The 19,585-nt window shown below is 37.4% G+C and overlaps 1 protein-coding gene across 3 annotated transcripts in view; it reads right to left on the bottom strand.

Annotated features, from left to right (window-relative positions):
• lrfn1 (leucine rich repeat and fibronectin type III domain containing 1) overlaps positions 1-19,585 on the bottom strand; it is a 221,830-nt gene that overhangs the window by 43,641 nt on the left and 158,604 nt on the right. For all 3 annotated transcript variants that reach the window (XM_047392490.1, XM_047392489.1, XM_047392491.1), the window contains one exon: positions 15,735-15,843. The gene's annotated coding sequence lies outside the window, so the exon portion shown is untranslated. The remainder of the gene's footprint in view (positions 1-15,734; positions 15,844-19,585) is intronic.

The following is a 19,585-nucleotide window of genomic DNA, read 5'->3' as shown; positions in this document are numbered from 1 at the left end:
CCTTCCTGTTATTTACTAAAAGTCTTACCGCCCTTGGTGGGGTGGACGCTTGTATGTGAACAGCAAAAATTCTAGTATCTCTCAGGAAAATACACTTTTCTTTTAAATAACATAATTTAAAACATCTTACTGATATCAAAAGAACTTTGAGTTTCCTTCTTCCCTCATTACTCCTTCAGTATCTTCCTTGTTCCTGAAGGCGTTGTCTTCCTTCAGTCACAACTTCCACATTTAAAAGTTTTGTTGCTAGCACAGCCTGTTGGAACTTAGGCATAGTGTGTTTACTGGCTGAAAGAAGAGCGAATTTTTGGTTTTCAACAGGCTAGTCACTGGTCAGGGCCAGCCAAGCTAAAAATTGGCTGATTACTGTCCCCAGCCAATTTCTGAGGGCATCTCCACTGGACATTTTTATAATATGGATGGTCAATATTGCATTTGTTGTATTTCGAGCTTTTCCCAAATAAACACCTGTCTTGAATTTTTAGGCAAAGTTATGTAATGGAAAAAGAAAACATTTGAGCTGCAGTTGAATATAAGTTAAATACATTTTTATCAATCTACCTGTTTTTGGTATTTGCTTATCCCAGTCCAGAATCGTGGAGAAGAGCATTTTCCCACACCTTGAACAGGTTGCCAGTTCTTTAAAGGGCTCAAGCGAGTCAATGAGTTGGGATTTATTGTATCTGTATGACATTTAGGCAGGAATTCCCGAACGACTGTTGAAAATCCGACTGTTAAAAAGGTCATTGTATAGCAAATCAAGCCAATACAATTTAGATAGATTTTTTTCACTTCTTTCTTTTTCTATAAGTTTGCTACTCTGATGATGAATCTCAACACATTCCTTTTCGGAGCGTGTGTCATTATTGTTAGCAAACTGCAGAAGAACTTGTCCTAAATAACAGTTTTAAAAAAATAAATCGGTAATCATGTATTATGTTATGAACCAATGTTCAGACACTGCTATGACTTTGTTTTATACTTAATTTATTTATATAGCACATTTAAAACAACATCGGCTTATCAAAGTGCTGCTCAATAGTGATTGGACTTTAGGTTAGCTCTTCATTAGTACTGACTGCTCATAACAACTCTACAAATTCCAGACTGATACTGACAAAACCAAAATGATTATTTGCACTGGTCCAGTTTTTTAGCGAATGTGGGTTATTTTTCTTTCCATTCCACATTTTCACCAACAATTTCCAAAACCTTCCAAGCTTAACTGCAGCTATCAAATTTGTCCTGAAGAAATTCCCATACCAAATAAACAAACTAAATGCACCTGTAAACACTTTAATAAAGGCGGAAGCTGCAGGCAAACAATAATAGATGAGGCAATACATCTGAGCAATTTCTCGCTGGCAGAATTTCTATTTTTAGGCTCAGTAAGCTTTGAAAAATAACTGCTATCAGCAACAAAAAGTGGTAATTCACATACTGTAACTTCAGTATTTTAGTCTCTTCTATTTGTAGTTTCTGTATAATGTGATAATTCTGTTGTATATTTTCTTGTCCTCTGTCCTCATCATTTCATCCACTGACTTGCTGCTTTGTTATTCTTGTTCTTTGATTCAATAGCAGAGCCCTCAACAGACTTTGGAGACAGACTGAATACATCCTCTGAATTTTCTTTGTTGGTGCCACTTTGTGCTTCCATATCACAGAGGAATTCACACTTGGTTTGAAATCCTCTTTAAAAGGCTCATATAGAGCATGGGTCCTGTGTATCCTGCTCTATATGTCTTTTATGTGCTTCAGCGCCACAGCTAACTCAAGCAAGTGGCTGATTTACACCCCGGAGAGAACATTTATGAAGTGTATGAACTAAAAACTTTTCCTGCTAAAAAATGCACTGTATTAATTGTATAACAAGGCACTCCAGCACAGATCTATCATTAATATAAACTGTTTTCTGTAGTGAAGCTGGTTTTCCTTTTGACAAGTTTATTATTTAGCAATTATTCATATAATGAATAATGTAGATTAGTGATTTTCACATCTTCCAGAGCTACTGAATTTTGCACCAGGAGCAAGGATTTCTACAAAGTAATTTTAGCTCCTGGCTTACTCTGACTGTGTGTTGACATTTGTAGATTTACATAAAACAACATTTTTACTGCAATAGTGGTAGCTTATGAATGGCCCGCACATACAAAGGATTTTTGTTCAGGGAATGCGAGATAAAAGGGGCCATGATGGCATTCCGCCAAAGCTACAACCCACTCATGGCATAGTCCAGTCTGCCAGTGCTTCAAGCAACCAAATGTATTGTAACAGTTTTGTCATTTTGGGCTACTTTTCACCTCTTGTGGAACAGGGAATACAGCAGGGAAGAAGAGGACACAACTCCAAATTGTACACACAGGCAGGTTGCTGGGAGCCCAAGGGAAGATGTTGCTTTCTCAGGCTGTAATTCAAATGAAAAATGTAGTTATCACACTCTCAAAAAGAAATCCTAGCACTGTATTCAGCTAAAAAGAGCCAGGAGGAATATGAAAAACCACAAGCAGCTGCTTATGGGATATATTACTTATTTCTTAAGTTGTCACAAAACAACTCGTCAAAAACATCTTCTGGCTTCAGAGCTTTAGTATGTTCAAAGTAAGCAGTCAGAGAACTCACAGATTTTATATTTGGTGTCCATGATTCCTTCTTCCTGCACTCACACAGTTGTTTTCTAACACAACCCTAGGCCAAGGTTGAAATTATTGTACATAGTGGAACACTCAACAAACAGTACACTGCAATCTCTACAGAAAAACCCTTTCACTTGCATCTTCTGATGCTTTTGATAGGCTGAAAAACATTCTGATAATTGGCCTTCTCACAACAAGGCTGAAACTGATGGAGGTGCAGAAACTTCCAATCTTTTAAAGGGAAATTGTACAACTTGTAAGCAAACATCCTAGTACAGATGCAATATCTATTATGGTAACATTGAGCTTTGATGGCTAAGAAAGCAGCAGTGAATGTGCTGAAAACTATGTCCTGAAAACTAAGATCACAGTAGGGCCATGCTTGCCTTGAGGGAGAAACAAGGATTTCAAACTTTTCAAGATCCAGGAGCATTTGAATGGTCGGTTAGATCTTGGCTCCATACGGCACTCCTACTTTAGTGACCTTATTATGCAATTCTCTTGCCACTATTACCTTGCCTAAGCTATGTTTTATGTTTATGTCTAATGAGCAGATGAAGACACTAAGACTACTAAGCACTACAAACTAAAGTTTTGAGTTTGTGAACCTGTTAATCACATCATGATGTCAATCTGAAAACATTAGTCTGTTAAAATTGGCGTGAAGCTCAAAGCGTTTCTGAATTCTTCCCAACCAGACCCTCAAGATTAAATGACCTCATTTATCATTTTCAAATAACACAGGCATTCTCCTTCCTGACCAGAGTATCATTTAATTAACAAAAACAATTGAGATTTATTACGAACCAGATCCACATGAATAAATCTTCTGTATAAACGGGATGCAATAATGGGAAATTTGTACAGCTCTAATTGATACAGAGGACAGTATTCCAAAATCTCGAAAGGCTCTAATGCTTACGAGTGTGTGTTATAACCTTAGAGCAACTGAAAACTTTCATTAACATGGACAGCACAGCTTTAATTTGATACACGGGTGCAAGGGCTTTGCAAAGCAGTTTTAAGCTGAATATCTGTCAAACATACACTAAGGACTTTAGTAATCCCGTTTCTTTGTTGAATAAACCATACTGCAATGTCAAATCATTCAGAGTGACTGTGGGTAAGCAAATTCTCATCCAGTTTTAATTTATGTGCTATTGGCTTTTAGAAAAGGAATGAATCAAAGTGCTGGTCTTCAGTAATTTTTAAACCAGCCACTTTATCTTCACTTATGTATCGACTGAAAAAACCCCACTTGAGGTCTTTGCTTGCTTTCATCCAAGCACGAAAGCTTGATTTGCATCTTCATGTGTGTCTGAAGCGTTTTATGTGTTTTTATATATAACAGAAAAATGCAGAAAAGATTTACTTTGACATATGAGTTTATAAAGATACAATAAACTTTTTCTGCTGTGGGAAAAAAAGTGAAACAAAATTTGACACCGGCCATCTGTCAGTCTGCAGGTTTCACTTGTCATCATTTTGCTGATCAGCCTGAACAGATAACAACCCTGGGAATTCTGAGCACACACAGGTGTATAGGGGACCAACAGCTCTGATACAGTGGAACAAGTCAATTTACCATTTTATGTTATAAGTGTCAATCGTGTCACACATAGGGATGATGGTAAGAAAGGTAAAGAAAATTGTGGAGGCTGTAATATAAATAAAATGTGTTAGTTAATCCTGCACACATGCACACATTCACATGTTATCATGTGGAGATTTTGGTCCATCTCCACATGATAGCATCATACATTTGCAGCAAATTTGTCAGCTGCACATGTGATGTTGCAAATCTTCTACACCGCCACATGCCAGAGGGGCTCTATTGGATTGAGATCTAGTGACTGGAGGCCACTGGAGTAAACGTAATTTATTGTCATGTTCAAGTAACCAGTTTGAGGAGCTTTGTCAGAGGGTGCATCATCCCGCTGAAAGAAGAAATGAGAAGATAGGTACACAAAACATTTAAAATTTTGGGAAACATTCAGGTAGGTGCTGGCATTTGAACCATGCTCAACTGGTACAAAGGAGCCCACACTATTAGACCCTCACTGCAAGCCTTTACTCTTGCTATAAGGTGGGATCATTTTATCCTTTCATTCAATTTTTGCTCAAATTTAGGCAATGTTTATCAGATTTGTCATAACCAATTTTGGTGGCCCAGTACCTCAAGATATTGTTTTTTATTGAGGAATTTCATCCGGTGTGGGGTTTTGCTGCTATAGTCTATCTGCTCCAAGATATGTCATTTTGTGTATTTGGAGAAGGTATTCTTCATACTTTGATGGTAAAAATGTCAATTTTTAGCTCCTGTTTCATTTCTGTCTCAAACCAGTCTGCCTACTCTCCTCTGACGTCTGACATCAACAAGGCATTTTCTTTCACACAACTGCCACTCTCTGGGCAATTTCTAAGCATATTTTGTGTGAACCTCCGAATTGGTCATGTGTGAAAATCCCAGTTTCAGATCAGCAGTTTCTGAAATACTCAGACCAGCCCATCTGGCACAAACAACCATAGTCCCTTAAAAGTTTCTTAAGTCCCTTTCCTCCTGATTCTGAAGATCACTTTGAACCTCAGCAAGTTGTCTTTACTACGTTTAGATGCTTAAATGCAACACGTTGCTGCCATGTGATTGGTTGATTCACTACTTGTCTTTGCATTTTTTCTGATTATAGCATTTCCAAATCATGTTTTTTTCTAATATTGACCCTTTATGTTTGTTTACAACAAAGCCCAGTTGCTCTGATCACTAAATCTGTTCAGCTTGTGCATCATATATCAAAGGAGAGACAACAATATCTAACATTGCTGGAAGTACAAAAGATGGAACGTGCAATATTTCCAGGCCCAATTAGATCCTTAAATGACTTTTCTGCCTCCAATTAGATTTCTCAGGGAAATGGGGTCAATTTATTTAATCCATGACATATCAGTATAACTGGCAATTATAAAAATGAAATGTTTAGAGTGACCGAAGATTATCTTGTGATACACTTGGCGAGTCTCTAATCACAAAATGGTCTGGCGTAGTATATAAGAGAGAACAACAAATTTAGCTCACTCTCTGTTTCTCTATCGCATCAGTCACATAATTACCTTTTATCAATATTCCTTATTTTTAATGGCTTAGTGCAAAATAATATGTATGAATGTCATATAGAACAGTTTCCTTCAATAACGAAAAGGCCACAAAATGGATTAGCTGCTTTGTAGAAGTGCTGATGTTTTACTAACTTTAAGGCATAAATGAAAGTTAATAAAACTAATCTGGCATTACACCCCCAATGTTGGCCACTGTGAGAGGTTCAATTTAACTTAATAACTGTAATCTAATAAAAAAGACCTATTGATGGAAACAATTGTTAAGGATGAAGGGCATTAAATACTGCACATGTAGTTACTTTGCCACCAGCTACAGGAAGTTCATTACTAGTCGCTGTTGTTAGGTTTGCTATAAATAATGAGTTCACAACCTGTTTTATTGAGGTTGCTTCATCAGCAGTTGTGCTTTATTTTCTGCCTTTAGTTAATTAGTGAATTTGATACATTAGCCAAATAGCAGTCCAAAAGCTATCAAGTTGGAAACGAATTAAGGCAGAAAAATGAGGACATTAGACAACATTCTGTGGGACCGAGCTGAAAGGGCATTTTTTTCTTTGTGGGGAAATATGACTTAACTTCTAAGTTATACAACAGGAAGTTCTTGCTTATTTTATTTTATTTTATTTTATTTTTTAAACACTGTCTTTCTCTCAAACAAATGCAGCTGCCATGTTCAAAAGCCAAAACAAATTCACTTAGGAAAATGGTGCAAACAAAGCTGCCTCGAATTTTAATGAATTTCCTAATGAGATTTTATGATAATGTTTCAGCTTTGAATTGCAATCACAAAAAGAGGGTATACTGCATGTTGTTTGTTCTTGTCTTTAGGTTTGGTCCTGTGCCCCTTCTTGTTTGGTTCAAGCTCACATTTTTATTTGTGTGTTTTGTTTGCTGGTGTAAGATCTTTGCTTGACAGAATAACAGGGTAAAAACCTGCTAATTGCATAACGGTTTGGTGTTTTACAGATGCATCACAATCAATTAGAGTATTCTCGCAAATGTAGTTATTTCAGTAAATCCACCAATTGTAACAAAGAATATAAAAGTTCCTTACAGCAGAAGTGATATTTCAAGTTTTTGTATTTTATAAATCTTTATTTTTAAGGCTTACATCTCATGAAAACCCAAAATTCAATTTATCTTTCTTGAAGACTAAATAAGACTAATAAAATCATTTGTAATTCAGAAATGTTATGTTACAGCTATGCTATAGCCTACACAATCATGAAGAAGACTACTGAGTTGACAGTTGTCCAGTTGAAATGTCAACGACACCCTTCACAAGAAGCTAAACCACAAAATGGCATTGCTAAAGAAGCTGGCAGTTCACAGACAACTGGATCCAAGCTTTTTAATGGAAAGTCGAGTGGGAGGAGAAAGTGTGGTGGAAAAAGGGTGAGAAGCTGCGGGGTTCGCTTGGACTGTGACGCAAAAGGGCTCACAAAGAGTGGCAAATGCTTTGAAGGAGTAATTTTTTAGAAAAATTATTGATGCCACTATTATTTATGCCACTTTCAGAAACAGAGTTGCTTAGCAAAACACATAAATCAAATCATATATTAAACAGACATCCAAGGTTGCTATTCTGCCCTCACTGAAAGTTCTAGCATAGTTTGGCTAATAAGATAAACTCCATTTCAAGAAAAATTAAAATACTGAAACTGGAGCAAAACAGTTAGGACGTCTCGTAATAATAGACTTATCAAGCAAATACTAATATATAACATTACCAAGGTATTTAAATACTCAGAGGCGTGTATTTCATATATTGTGGGGGAAGCAATAGTTGCTTTATATGATAACTGCTGTTTTGTAATTTCTACTCTATAACTTAGCTTGCAGGGCAAGCAGGCAGTTGTAGGGGGTTAAAACCCACAAGTGAAACAGCAGTGGGGTGTAATCTAAAGGGGAAAGTATCATTGCATCATGTTAAAAAGTGCAGACTTGGCACATTTGATATGCACGTGTTGGGGAGGTCTCCGCTTGGCCCACCTCTATTACAAGACTGAATGAAAATGTTGGCTTGCTGATTGAAGAAGGGTTTGAAACATGAGAGAACGTGTATTTACCATACCAATGTGTGGAATCTTCATTGCAGATAAAAAAAAAAGCTTGTATCAGACTAAAAAAGTTATCTGGAGTGACATTATGGTCTGTGCACTTGTGGCAGTAGTTATTCACAATAGTTCACTTTATGAGTTTTTTTTAATGTGATTTTTTTAGTTTTTCCCTGCAAATATTCTGAATGTTTTTAAGGATTTTATTTCAAAGCTAAAGGTAGTAATCTTGGACAACTGACAGTGACGAAACTATGCTGCTTCACCTTTAAAAGCCACCAGTCTCATAAGCACTGGGAACAAGCTATGACTGTCGGTTACTTAATTTTAACCCACTCTTGAACCACAGACAGCATCATAACTGTCCTAGACTAAAGAGGAAAAGGATTGCACAGTGGTACAACAACGTATTTCGAAGGTACATTTTACATTTTATTTGCAAATCAATGTCCCAGGAGGAACAGTGGGGAGATTCAGAATCCAAGTTGCTTGAAGTCCAGTGTGAAGAATTCACAGTCAGTGGTTATTTGGGGAGCCATGTCATCTGCTGGTACTGGTCCATTGTGTTTTATCACATGTTAGTGAAGTCGTCAACTGGGTAACTTTAGAGTCTTTCTCCCCTCTGCTGACAAGCTTATTTGCTGATTTCATTTTCCAGCAGGACTATATATGCTAATATAGCTCTGCCCATGCCACTTGTCCATAATAGTACACCCATGCAGGCTCATTGTGCTGCCAGGACCACTTATGAGAGCCCTGCCTCATGTGCAGCTCCTCCACCTCCTCACTCTCTTCTGCCTATGAGCCAATGCAAATTACAGTAACAACTTGGACGTGAGCATAATCTCAAGTGGTGCAAGCTGGGCTCCACTGCAAGGCATGCAGGCAGATGGAAGCAGAGACTCTGCCAGGTCTCTTTAGGGGCTCCCACTCTTTCTGCAGAATGGTAGACAATGAGGAACTGTGGCTCATAACCAGCTATCTGCTACTATCATGCGGTCTGCTCCCATATGCTGTATACGCTGGTAAACGATATGAAAGGAAGTCCTGTCAAGGCGTCGCTCAGAGAAATGCACAGATGGACACAGATACTATCAGTGTTACATCATGAGCCACTTATAGTGCCACAGCAGAGGGTAGAAACCTGAGTAAGGATGTCCAGATGTTCACATTTGTGGTAAAAGTGAGTACACTCCATTTGTATTTTTGTGCCTTTATGTAGTAGGGAAATGGAACGAAGCAGTAGAAGCTTCTCCCTTGAGATATGCTGCATAATTATGAATCATACTTGGAAAAAAAGGGAAGCCTGTTGTGTTCATAAGCCAGATTATTTCCAGTTTTAAAGGACTTAACTTTGTTTTACAAACGTATTTCATTAATGCAAACTAATAAGCCATTTCCCGAAAATAGCATGCAGATGCAGAAAATGTGTTGGCACTCCTGATAAAAATGCATCAGAAGCTTTAAAATAAATTAATTTTTTTTGCAGCAGCATTTGCCACACAATTTTTTTTGAAAGACCCAACCTTTAATTACGTTTATTCATGCAGTTGGGAAAGAAATCCCAAGTTAAAAATCATTGTTTTTAACAAAATCATGGTGACCACAGTTTGCCAATACCATAGCACTTAATGTTTTATAAGATTTCCAAGGGTGGAGCATACAGAGAAATAACTGACAGTTTCTCTTTATACAGTTTCTCAACCTTGATCAGATCAGTGGTGTTAAACTCAAGTTCTCAAGGGCTTGTATGCTCAGGTCAGCTGACTAGGCAGGGGACAAATTAATCTGTTGTTCTGGGCCCAGCATAGGGAAGGGGGCCCAGCCTGCAAGGATGTGGATAAGCACCAGTTCCCTAGAGAGCCTGCGTAGATTAACCAGGCATGGATGGATGGATGGATGGATGGATGGATGGATGGATGGATAGATGGATAGATGGATAGATGGACGAATGGATGGATGGACGGACGGGTGGATAGATGGATGGATGGGGCCTGCAGATTTTATTAAAATGTCTTGGTATTTTATAAAGGTTCCCTAGGCCTTTGGAAGAGAAAACAGGCCCACAGATCGTCCACTGCGCTCAACAAGTGGTAATGAAGAGATTTTCCACATATACAACCTTTATTTAATGCCAAACCCACCTGAGCTACTTGTTGCTGAAAATCTTAACCCAAAGCGCATATAGCTTCTCGGCCTTTTGGCTAAGACAGCGATCGACACCTCTGGGTGGTGAGAGTCTTGCCTGTCGTGGCATGATTGCTTTCATCTGACAGAAGTGTTTTCCTTTTTTTTGTGGGAAAGATCAACTTGAAGTAGTTGAAACTTTCTTCATGCTTATTTTAAATTTGGGGGAGTGGTGGCCTAGTGGTTAGAACAGGAGGTTTATATAGAACCTTGTGGGCTGGGTTTGTATCCCACAGATTGCCACTCTGGGTCCCTGAGCAAGACCCTTAGCCCCAGAATGCTCTCTGGGCGCCGCACAATGGCAGCCCACTGCTCCCTATAAGGGATGGGTTAAATGCAGAGGACAAATTTCGTTGTGATATACATGTGCAATGACCAATAAAGATGATTTAATTTAATGGTTCCACTTAAAGTCCAAGTAGCTTTTAGCAAAGTCCAGATGTTTAGATTTGGGATGGCAGAACATCCTTATCAGACGACTGGTTGGCATAAATAGTATCTAATATTAATTAAATGTAGTGACTTAAAGATGGCATTTTTTCCTGCAGTTCGCTATCAGTGATCAGATTTTTGCTAACAGATTGATAGAGTTACAGACAAATGTGCCACTGGTAAGTAGGTTATAAAATTATAATTATTTCTTAGTATAGGATTTATTTTTACATTGAATAAATACACTCAAATTACAGGTTGGATTTTTCAAAAATCTTCGGTGTAAGAGATTTAGAATTTATTTTGAGGCTTATTACACATCTTTACCAGGGTTACAAACAAATTTGCCTGCATCTGAATCTCAGTATGGCTTTCACCCGAAAACCCCCCAAGACGCACTTGAGCACGCTTCTGTCTACTCTCCTGAACTTCTACCACCGAGTCTAATTTGAGCGGCTACTGCCGGGTCTGGGAGGCGAGACTCTCTCCTGCTCTGCAATTAGTGATGCCCCACCGATTTCTGCAGAGGCAAATAAAACGAAATGTATAAAAGTGAGCTGCAAGAAGACAAAAATTTATATTATTAGCCATTAAGGTTTGCCTGTTTTTGCATTCAAGCCCTGCAGTGCAAGTTTAAATCAAATTGTAATCCACCTTTTATTTAGAATGAATAAACAGCTGGGTTTGGGCATGTCTACGTGGATCACATATTCTTTGTTTTCCTGCTCTAGGATGGAGGCTTGTTTTGCTCTCAAACATTTAATGTGCTATTCTTGGCCATGAACATAAATGGATTTTTAAACTCAGTTATGGGGCCTTGTAACTAATGAGGATACTTATGGGATAAAGTTGCACTTCCATGAGTCATTAGGCAGGGCTATGAGTTTGTAATGTGCAAACCACAGTGCTCAAAGACAAACACATGTGCAGTGAGGATCAAACAATGCCCCCTCTCTCCTGTGTGTGCCCACATATGACAAATATTGCAAAAGAATAGGATGTTCAAGGAAATCAATAGACTGTGAATCAGCTGCCTGTCAAGATATGGATGTTGAAGTGACTCAGTCTTCAATGTGTTTGCCAACCCCGAGAGCATCTGCATGAACAAAAAGATGTTTGACTGAGAGGGAAAAGCAGAGAGCACTCCAAGACGGTGAGCACAACTCCCCTGGAGCTAGGAATCTGTTGCATCTGAGCTGTGCTTTGCGTGCATGCAGGTGTGTCTCATTTTACCAAGTTTTCCATTTAGATTTTACAAAGAAGTTATTCTAAAAGGCAGCAAATGCCTGGGTGTGTCGTTTAATTTCTTTGGATGATTAGAGCCACGGTAACAAGTATCAGGTGCAGAGATGATATCTTCTTCTAAATGCTCGAGAATATCCCTGAGCTTCCACTTCACAGCCCTTGTCACTGATCTCGGTACTTGGTATTCCAGGAAAGACTTGACTGCAAGATTCAGATTTTACAATAGAAGCAGACCCCAAGACACAAGACAGGGGTGGGAAGGAGAAGTGGGATGCGCACTTGAATTTTAAGATAATACCTTGACCCCCATCCTTGCTCTACTCCCAGTCTGTTATTAAAAATTATATTCAGAGCATGCATACATCACAGCATTTCTGCAGTTTGTAGTACCATAAATGTGCAGAAGGAAATATAAGCTGGTGAAGAAGCTGTTCACTGGCCCTCTTATTGCCCTCAAACTTGACAAGTAGGATTAAACAACACTTAAAGGAGCAGCTGGACAAATGCCCAAAGAATACAAATGTGCACACAAGCAGACGTTCCTTTTTCTGTCAGGAAAGGATTAATTTAATCTGTCAAAAAAAGATTCAATGATGGGAATGAATGTTTTTTTGGAATGCACAAACAGCAGGATGTCTAAATATGCAGAGTTATGTGGGGTGTTGTAGATGCTGCTCATTAGGCATACAATGAAGAGAAGGAGGAGGGGGAAGACTAGTTATGTTCAATGCTGTTACACAAGCTGGGTAATTAGCTTTGCCTTGGCTTTCCCTTTGAACCAGAAGAGGACAAGTGGCAGCCATCACATTTTTCTGTTCTCCGTACTGTGCAATTTCAACCTCTGGCCGCTTATACCACAGAGGTTCTAAACACAGAAGGTCAGAGTTAGAGAGAACATCACATCCTAATTCCTTACCAATTGCTCTAGGGGGAATCAGTCATACTTTCACAAAAAATATGCACTCAGCAATGCAAAGTTCCTGGAAACAAGGTGGGACAGATAAAGCACCCTGGCATGGCAGAATTACAATTCCATGCTGCAAAACCTGGTCAGAGTATACCAGACAAGTGCTATCCAGGTAGTTTCTGTACTTCACATGCATACAATTACCATTAGCTGACTGTTCTCCGCAGAGACTGCGAGGATCATTAACTCTATTCTACTGTGCACAGTTTAATTTATGGTTTTATACTATACTGTACTATGTAGAATATGGGTTATGTAGTGCTGCAGCTTTTTTTTTTGCTACTTCCGAGCATTTTATGGCCTATCTAAGATACAGTCGGTTACACAGTGGGAGCTTATTATAACCACACATGGACTGGATCAGCTAAATTACCTAGTTTAGGTTTAATGATGTCAACACAAAAAAGCTTTTAAGTCATTTAACAGGGTGGATGTTGTGGTTATCGGTACAGTATTTTTATAGGGTCGTAACAAGATCTCAGTGTTTAAAGTGAAGTCTGTCTATTGAAGCATTATCTACTTGCTGTTACCATGTGACTTCATCTTGTGAAATAGGTCTAAGCTATTATTATGGGCTACTGATGTGAAGATGTGTGATGTAAGCTTAATATCCTGTTGTGTATGTGTTTGAGATTCTTACTTTTAAGTGAGCCGAGGCAAAATAACCGGTTCTCTAAAAGGAGCCGGACTCCCCATCGCTACTGTGGAACTTCCAAACTAAGGGATATTTTAGTCTGGATTGCATTAAATAATCTGTAGTTTAAAATAATTTAAAATAATTAGACTGATCCAACCCTAACTGTTTAATTCTTCACTGATTACAGATTATTTCAAACACAGTTAAATGTTTGTGAAAACTTTCAATAAATGAAAAATGTAAAAAAGAAAATTTGATTCTTTTTTCCCCTATTATACTGCTAGAATTTCATCTTCTCTGTTTAACCCAATATCATGTATTATCAGCTTTGATTATGTGCTTAGAGATGATATGAAAGGATGAAAAGGATGAAAAGCTGACATGCTTTGCCTTTCAATCTATATATAGAACCTTACATCACATATTGTTGGACATTGTTAGTTTGTTTGCAAGAAAATCCTTTAATCTTTACATGTTCAAAATCTCTCAAAGTGGGATACAAATCTCTTGAAGCTGCCATCTATTACTGCAAATCAGGTTGCTGCCAAATTGTTATTACTGCATGAGCAGTTACTACATCAAAATCCCAAATATTTAGGGATTGTCTTGTTGCCGTTGAATAGCATCTCTTCCACTTTTGAGCTTTTGCATTATCTTCTTTCCCTGCTCTCATTATGCATAGAAGGGTAATGAGCTGTCATAAATCTCAGCACACTAAATATCACCTGCAGATTTTGTACAAACATATTGTGTATATGATATTTCATCATATACATTATATTACATCCACTCATCGTGAGTATGAATCTCCTAACTAATCAACTGTGTGGTTTTGATTTTTAGAGGAGATCATTCATTAACCAACTTCAATGGATTTTATAAACAATAATTTGGTTTGCCAGTTTGAATTTAAGGTCAATATCCAGCATGTACTCTCCCAATAACCACTGGAGATAGGCGCCAGCTCCTTCATGACCCTGCAAGGAAAAGCAGGTATAAACAATGCATGGATGGATGGATCTTCCTAAACAAGTTATACTTCAATAAAAAAAGCAGGTTTTGTAGCAACATTTGACTGCACTTCTTGTTAGAATTGCTAAAATTATATTAAATGATTAGATTTTTTGTCATGGACCTTATTTTAATCATAGGGCACAAATTCTGATATCAGGGCTTTATATAAAATGCTTAAGATTAGCTTGATTTATCTATTCCAAAATCAGTTTTGATGTGTTTTTGGGATCACAGTGGTTTTTGAACATTCATTTTTGTCCATAGTTCCAAGAGTTAAAAAAACAACAACAATTAGCTATTTGGCAACAATGATAAAACTTTAATTTGCAGGATTAAAGGTGAAGCTTTCAGACCTCAATGCACTGTGCTGTCAAGCATGGTAGTTGCAGAATCATGCTAAGGCTCTGTTGTTCTCATTCATTGCACAAAATGGATGAACTATTAAAAAGAAATGCCTACCACCAAATTTTCTAATTTCATTTCAAACAGACGGAGTAATTTCAAAATAATCTGATTATTAAGCAAAGCAATTATATATATTGAGGCTCTGCGTCTAACTTTGACATTGTGTGGAAAGATTCTAACATAAAATCATATGTGCACAACCAGTCCTTTTATTTTTGAATTCACTGAAGCTGTTTGTTGATTAATCATTCAATCTTCATCTCATTCGATCTTCTTTATGGGCACACACGTTCACACACATGGGACGATTAAAAATAATGTACTTTTAAGCTCTATTTTTTAATAGTATTTAAAATGTTATTGCATTGTCTATGTTATATAGTATTGATGGAAGGCTGAAAATTGTTGTTGTTGCTTTTATGTTCAGGTGATTGAACAATGGAATTTCCCCTTGGGCACGAATAAAGATTTATTCTATTTAATTCTATTCACAGATATTTTTTAATACCATGAAGGGTAACACAGCATGTTTTACAGACAAAAAAAAGGAAACCAAGCTATGTATCCTTTCCATAAATAACCATTTATTGTACTGCGAGCCAAAAACATTATGAACAAATCAACAACTTCAATAAGGCAGATGTACTTCACTTACCTTCTTTATGCACGTCACCATAATGTTTGCATTCCAAAATATTAGCATATATTCATTGTGCATCTTTTCTCACACAGCCTTTCACACATCTATTCATTTCCTTAATGTGCATTACAACAAATATTTTCTTCTCAACCTGCTCAGTATCACTTGACACCTGAGATACATTCCTGAATCAATAATTTGACCCACTTCTTCTTGCACCTGTAGTTTTGTTTCACATTCTGTATTAAGTTTCTTTACTGCCCCATTTAACCCTGCAACTTACATCTGCTGATGCATCATTGCTGCCACAGCCTTTTTAGCAGTTTTTGAGTTGCCAGAGCTCACTGTGGGTGTAGAACTGCTCACTGTTAATATGCAGATATTTAGACAAACTTACCAAATATCAAGCCCTGGTCTCCATCACAGGGTTAGCATCAGCATTCTGGTTAGGCAGCTGTCAGAGAATCAGGGCATAGCCGAGGCCTTCAAAGCTCGTGAAAAAACTCCTAAAGGACAAAAAACACAGTAATATGTGCTATTAGACTTCTGTGGTGTACATAAACACCTCAGATCTGACCTTTCATCTCCAAGAACTGCTTTGCTTCAAAGCCATTCAAAAATGTCCTTGATAGATTTTTTTAGATTTACCCACCACAACATCTTATGCCACACAGATGCCGTATCTGGATCTATAAAACAAGTTTTAATGTCCTTGAAATATTACGCTGTTATTCTAATCTGAATGTCAATACACGTCAGTTTCTCTTGACTGATCGTATTATTTAGCTTATTTAGAAATTCAGTTAGTGCTTAAAATATCCATGCTGCCATAAATATGAATATTGAATAATGTGTTAAACCTTTAATGTGACCATGCCTATTTATTCGAAACATATTCAAAATTTGAAACCTTGAATGTGACAACAGCTAGAGTCTTGAGAATGCATTTTATCTATAATCATAGTTTGTTGATGTTTTGGTCTCTCTCTAGTCCAAATGTGGTAGGAAAAAAAGGAAGGTGTCAATTCTCATTATTGGTTGTCTAATATGACAAATTGTTTGTGCCATAAGATCTCTTGTTGTCGCACGACCGGCTTCTTGTGATGACATCTTTTAATTTTATTTGTTTTTGTTTGTGTGGTTCTGCTTAAATAATTTAATCATTATACAATCCTTGATTTCAAATGATAACTAGTTCCCAGTGTTTTTCTTTTGATCCTTATTTAAACACCTTCAGAGGCAGATTTTCTATATCCATTTGTGGATCTATTCTAATGAATGTTGTTGTGAATCTTGGTCTGTGATGCATATATTGTTTTATGCATGCATTGTTTGTGGACCTGTTTTTAGTTAATTATGTATGTTGGCTGATTAAATCCTATTGAAAGTTACTGATTCCTAAACGTAATAATTAGTAGTAATGGAGAGTAGGAATAAATAATAGGAAACTTCTTCCAAGTTCTGTGATCGTTTCATGTCATTTGTTATTTATATTACAAGTTTTAAATAATCTGTCCATAGTTAACTGTAATTATTTCACTGGAATAAAATCAATCTGCACAGAACACTCTCTGCTTTCTTAATTGTTAGATACAATATGTTCAATAAAAAGGAAACAATTTATTTTAGACAGTTTTTTGTATGAGTTTCATTTATTGATGCATAGCACCACACTTGTTACAAATAAAGTGTGAAGGTGCATGTAAACAAACCACCAATGAGAGGTTTTTCTAACTAAATCTGGTAGTCCATACAACCTTCTTTCACACTATGTTCAAGCAATGATGCAAAATGTCTCAATACAACAGAGACCCTGTCATACATTCATAATTTTATTGACTGAGCTTGCTCCTTTTCCACTTGGCAGCTTTGGGCATGATATGAACGCTGATCTGATTATGAAACAACAGGATAGGAAACATAAGCAGCAGCGGAGGGAGCAGAAAAACACAACCAAAGATACCACAGCTACGAATGTGTCCTGTCATTAATATCTAACTGCATCATTGTAGCTATATTAGAAGAAAGTACAGAGAGGAGTGTGGAGAAAAATTTATTATTTTTTGATAAAGCATTGAAATTCATCTGTGCAAAACAGAACGGGTAAATTTTCTCCTTATGATGAGATTTGTGTAAAAAGAAATCCGTGATTAATGCCTCTGGATAATTGCATGCTTTAATGTGAGGGTATTGAAGATACATACGCACAATGATAAAAATGGGTGAGAATCTCTCAGAGTTGTTATTTTTGTGGCAGCATTCCTCCTTCCTTTCCTGCCTTTTATCACATCGAGAAGAAGGTGACTGCCAAGGTCGGTTTCTCACTTGTCCCAAAAAATCAAAACAATCTACGTGACATGTCATACCTCCACTTGCATCACAGTAGCACGGAATCCAAGAGAGATTACCAAATCTGTCGCATTTGTCTGCAGAGAGCCGTCGTGCATGAAAATACAGAATTCTGCACTCAGGTTAAAGCGTTACTGTACATCAGTTCGTATTCTGAGTGAGACTCTGTAGCTTTGTCACCTTCTGTTATTCATCAGGTAGATGAAGTATTTATAATGTAAAGCCTTTGCTTTTCAACACATCATCCCAATCCACTTCCAATTCCACTTCATCTCGGGGTAGATATATGTCAAAGGTACGGAAATAAAAGAGATACAATGAAAAGTGTGGGGTTTGATGGTGTTCAAAAAAGTTAGAGGTTCAACTTTCCAGGTAGCAAATTATCACCTCGGTAAGAATGAGAAGTCTGATGTGGGAAGATGCTAGTCCTACTTTATCCTCTACATTTCTCCCCTCACTGTGTAAAACAATCCACTCTCTACGGCTCTACAGCCACATCATTTGACCTCTCTCTCTTTCTTTTTCCTCGCAGGTATACGAAGCAAAACGATCTGCAGTGGCACACAGGTCTGCCCAAAGGACACACTCCATCAAGTCATTATCCATCAGAGTGATCCCTTCAAATCTGTGCAAGACAAAGACAGTTGTTAGGGAAACAGTCATTCTCCTGTTCTGTCAGCTGTTACTCAACGCGCCAACAGGAGCGACTGAGACTTCCGTCTTTGGCTGTGTTCTGTCACAGAGAACGACTGTAGGTGGCATCAAAAAAGGAAAGAAAGAAGCAGATCCATCAGGCCCGCTGGGCTAGAAGAACAATGAAAATATTTCTTTCAAAATAACTTCAACCCTGAAATTCCTCTTTACTTTCAATGTGTTTATTAAAAATAAGCAGTGCTAACAACATTTTTATTGACTCTAATGCAGCCCCTGAAGGTAAATGTTCAGAAATGAGAATACAGTGAATGCAATAGTATTCAGTATTTATACTAACCTTTGCTAGGAAAAGTGCAAAAATGGAAAAGACCTGGGGTCAAGGGTGGAGGTATTTAATGAGGCAGTAAAAGAGAAATGGATGAATCTTTTTTTTATCTCAATAGTTTTGCTAAAATATGTATAATTAATTTCATAATTGCAGACTTACATTATAAATGGTAAACCAAGTTGACATTTTGAGAATTACGGTGTTATTAATTGTGTACTTGAGCTCTTTTATTCAGGGTGGGATGATAACGCAATGTCTTGAATTTTAAAAACAAATACTGAATTCAAATATTTGAATTTATTGTAGTTTTTCTCTAATTCACACACTGTCAAAACATTACCTAAAGGCTCAAACACATACATAGATCTCCACTGATGTATCAGTTAAGCATGTCTTACTTTGACAACACACCTGTTGTAGCTATAAACAAGCTTCTGGCATAATTCTGACTGGTTATTTGGACACTCTTCCTGGCAGAATTGGTAGTGTTTATTTAAACTCTAGTTCCGTGGCAAAGAGAAGCCTCTTGAGCGTTGTCTACATATTGTCTACAGGTCCTTCTCAAAATATTAGCATATTGTGATAAAGTTCATTATTTTCCATAATGTCATGATGAAAATTTAACATTCATATATTTTAGATTCATTGCACACTAACTAAAATATTTCAGGTCTTTTATTGTCTTAATACGGATGATTTTGGCATACAGCTCATGAAAACCCAAAATTCCTATCTCACAAAATTAGCATATCATTAAAAGGGTCTCTAAACGAGCTATGAACCTAATCATCTGAATCAACGAGTTAACTCTAAACACCTGCAAAAGATTCCTGAGGCCTTTAAAACTCCCAGCCTGGTTCATCACTCAAAACCCCAATCATGGGTAAGACTGCCGACCTGACTGCTGTCCAGAAGGC

Source organism: Girardinichthys multiradiatus, chromosome 18 (genome assembly GCF_021462225.1).
Source record: "Girardinichthys multiradiatus isolate DD_20200921_A chromosome 18, DD_fGirMul_XY1, whole genome shotgun sequence".
Lineage (NCBI taxonomy): Eukaryota > Metazoa > Chordata > Actinopteri > Cyprinodontiformes > Goodeidae > Girardinichthys > Girardinichthys multiradiatus.
The sequence above is the reverse complement of the archived record's forward strand: the minus strand, read 5'-3'. Positions and strand labels throughout refer to the sequence as shown.